Below are 4,204 nucleotides of genomic sequence, written 5' to 3' on the forward strand. Positions count from 1 at the left end.
ACGTAATCATATAAAAATACATACATTTAGGCGTTTATCATACTCCTCAAAGTTCTAAGTACATGGGACTTATTTATCTACGAAAGTGACAAAAATTTTATAGATGGTAGCAGCTTCACACATCCTCTAAGGTAGCCCTTTCCAAAGCGGCCGCTAAGGTGGCTTTCAGACTTTCGAGGTGGTAGCTCTTTCTACCCGAGTGGTAGCTTTCACTCTTCCTATGAGATAGCTCTTTCTCTCATTAGGGCATAACTAGTATCCGACTTGTGAGAGTAGCTTCATACTTCATAGGTGGTAGCTCTTTCCACCCAACAAACACAAATAAACAATAAAACTATTTTGTTCCTTCTTTTCATTCATTTTTTTTTTCAGAATTTAGCAAAAGAAATAAACCTAACTAGTCCCTTTAACATCGAACATGAGTTTCCAATAGAGTTTAAAGAGTGAGTAGTGCACTAAGTGTAAATCGGGCAAAAATTCCTAAAAATTCAAGCAAGAACTAGAGCATGAAAATATTCAATGTTAACAATTCTCCTAAACTTAAGAATGCAGTCACTGCAACTAAGTTGAACAGCCATTGGAACAATAGAAAAGATGCACGCATTATGAAACTCCCCCCCCACTTAAGTTGTACATTGTCCTCAATGTACACATGCAAGCTCAATCAAAATATATATCATTCAAAAATAGATGTGGGAGAAGCAAACAAAACAATACTCCCGTGACTCCTAGTGTTGCGTTTGATGAAGCTAATTTGTTGGGAGTAGTGTTCCAACGGGTTGTGAAGCTCACACGCTGCCAAGTGCGAAGCACCTTGGCCGTGCCCATGACTAAGTCTCAATTCCCAAGATGACAAGACCATCTGCATGCATACATGAGAGGGTTTGGTGAAGCTCAATAAAGCCAAAATAACTCGAGTGTATATAAAAGATGAAGCAATGAATACAACTCGATGATGCAAAATGAACATAAACTCAGAAGGAAAATCCTCTCTGAGTGAAAAAGTCTAAAAACAAGAAAAATAAAATAAAATAAAATGCAAGAAAGTAAAGGAAAAATCAAGTATCGGAGTCGCTCTCTAGCTCCCCTGCTGGCTCTGCCGTCGAAGGGCACATGGTGGGTCCACCCGGTGCTCGGGTCGAGGATGGAGGTGCTTTGGAGGAACCGAGCGGGGCCTCGAAGTGTCCTCAGTCGCAAGACAAATGATGAAGCAACGTCTCGCTCTAGGATCTACTGTAATACGTCGAACCGTACCATGAACTCTGTGTACTGAGTGGCCTGTGTAGCCCTAATCTCGGCAACCTCAGCTCGGACAACTCCTATAGCATCCTCGAGCCTCTCAAAGCGATCATTGGCTCGAGATGGTGAAAACATAAGCACTAGGGGTGGTTCCTCCGCCACTCGGAGGTGCCTCGGTCTCCATCGATGCTCTGGGCCGAGGCTCGGGAGGCGGGTGAGATGCTCCAGCTTCATCACCCTCATCCTTGGCTATCTCTGGGGCTAGTAGTACTAAAGCAAAACCCCTGTCCGAACCCTGTGGACCATGCCCACCAACCGCATTGTCTCTAGACTCAGGGGAGCAAGTACACTCGTCTTCTCGGCCCCGCGAATCGAATCTAAGAGACCCATGCCCAGCACTAATCTCGTAATGTAAGGGCCCGAGAAGATCGCTCCCAGTCTAGCATAGTGTCCCTGATGTCTGATGTACTCTGCCAGGATGTGCCCTAAATGAATTGGTATGCGCTGTACCATCGAGTACAAGTACAGTAGCTCCTGATGGCTCGGAACACCAGTGCCATCACCATGGCCATTCACCGACCTACTCATGATGGCATGCAAATATCTGTATGCAGGTCGGGAAAAGCACGTGGCCTTGGACACCCCCGGCTCGTACTGACCTTGACCACATAGCACTCTGTAAGCTCTCTGTGGGGTCAAGGTTCCAAAATAATCAGTAGGTAGCTGGGCATACTCCTCTGTATCCGTGAATGCCTGCTCGTACAAGCCAAGTAGTACTGAAAACTGTGTAATGCTCAAGCTATGGTAGTGTCGAAATACTCTGAACTGAATGGTGTCCACACTGTCGAAGCTCGCATACGATCTATCAAACTCGAATGAGGATAGCACCTCCAATGCAAACTCTCGGATGGCTGGCTCTCTAATCGTCAACAATTGCCGCCAACCACCATCTGAAATGAGATCCTCGATCTCATCGGCAAACTCATCCCCCTGCTGAAGATCCCGCAGTATAGTCGTGTCCAGGAATCGAGTCTGTCCGAAACGGAGTCTAGACAAATGCTCGTAACGGACCTGATGTTCGGGAATCGCAAAACGCATCCCCTCTGCCTTAGGAGATGACTCGTGTGGCCTCTTATCATCTTGGTTCTTTGACCTACGTGCTATGATCTGCAAAATTTAAATGAAATTGATCAAACAAGTTGATAAAACAATGCTGCAGAAATCCACACGGTCGTGTGGAATTTTCGCACGCCCGTGTGGATCCATGGGGGTGAAAACTGCACGGCCACACTTCAACAATCCAAAAATACAACTTAATAATACTTCTAACTTTGTTCTAAGCGTAAATCATTTTTCCAATTGAAGAAACGAAGCATTATTAACCAGATTAATCGATAGAAACCATGAATTTGCAAGGAAGATGATAAAAAAGGCCTACTGACGAGATGGAGTGAAAAAATGAAGAACCGGCCAGAAAACAGCACTAAAATCCTATCAAATTGGCACTCTGAAATCGGAAAATACTGTGAGAATGTTTTCAAGCGAAAAGGAGTCGTGAAGAGGGAGAGGAACCATCCTCTTTTAAACAGAACTCACGACTTTTGGCGTTCTGTGCATCCACACGGGCTTGTAGAAATTCCCCACGCCCGTGCGCCTCACTTCAAAAGCATCACAGGGGCATATGCACGCCCCTGTGCGGTCTCGGGAAAAACTCTCACTAGCTCAGAACGATCTCACACCGGCGTGCGGAAAATACCCACGCCCGTGCCCTCGACCCACAGGGGCAGACGCACGCCCCTGTGGCTTCCCTGGACATCCAAGAAAAAATCACGTCTTCCACACGCTCGTACGAAAATTCCACACGAGCGTGGACATTCACATGCCCAACTCACAAGCGCAGCCGCACGCCCTTGTGTCTTCTCGGGACGGAGGGAACAACCTGCAGAGTTTTGCACCGGCGTGCAAAAATTAACCACGCCCGTGTGAGGTTCACAAGGTCATCCACAGGGGCGAGTCCACGCCCCTGTGTGCTCTCGGGAAAATCTGCCCAACTATGCAGGACTTCACACGCCCGTGAGGAAATTTCCCGCAGGCGATGCGATGTTCGCATGGTGATCCGAGGGCAGCCGCACGCCCTCGTGCCTTCTCTGGATGAGCTCGCAATATACACCCGCAGGGCGTGTGGAAATTTCCACACGCCCTGCAGTGTTTTCTCTGGATGACTTAGAAAAAAATCTGCGAGCTCTGCAGAAATTCTCCGAACATGTTTACACACTCAGAGCCTGCCCTATTATGTAAAATTTAACAGATAAAAACATGAACTAGAACTCAAACGACCAAACTTCACCCATTCTTCATAAGTACAAGATGAATTTTAAACACCACAACAAAATCGCAGCACAAGCATCTAAACATTAAAACACCAACACTTAACAGTTTATTCATGTAAACAAACTAAACTAACAGATACAAAAATAGTAAACACTTGGGTTGCCTCCCAAGAAGCCCTTGTTTAACGTCACTGAGCTTGATGTATCTTTCTTACCTCACGGGGGTTCATGAATAAAGGTTGCCCTCTTACCCATGACTTGAAAGCATGATGAGCAAAGTCTCTTGATGGTAGAGGGTGTACTATCGGGCTTCGGACCACCTAGCAATGGTTCATCCAACTTTCTTGGTTCATATATGTCTCCAACAGTCTTGGAGCATTTTCGGTGGCGTCTGCTAGCCCTCTTCATTTTTTGGAGCACCTTCTTCAATATCCCCGGGTAGATGTTACTTCTTGATCGACCCAAGCATCATTACTTCTTCATTGCTCTCCTCTTGGTCGAACAAAACCTTCATATGGATCCGGGTTGAACATTTCCCCGCATGTATTCATCAACAAGCTCATCCAGTAGTGTCTAGAAAATACAAAGTGTCAACAAAATCAAGAGAATGCCGCATGGCTTCAGCAAGGCGGTAT

This window comes from Dioscorea cayenensis, chromosome 20 (assembly GCF_009730915.1).
Source record: "Dioscorea cayenensis subsp. rotundata cultivar TDr96_F1 chromosome 20, TDr96_F1_v2_PseudoChromosome.rev07_lg8_w22 25.fasta, whole genome shotgun sequence".
NCBI classification, from domain to species: Eukaryota; Viridiplantae; Streptophyta; class Magnoliopsida; order Dioscoreales; family Dioscoreaceae; genus Dioscorea; species Dioscorea cayenensis.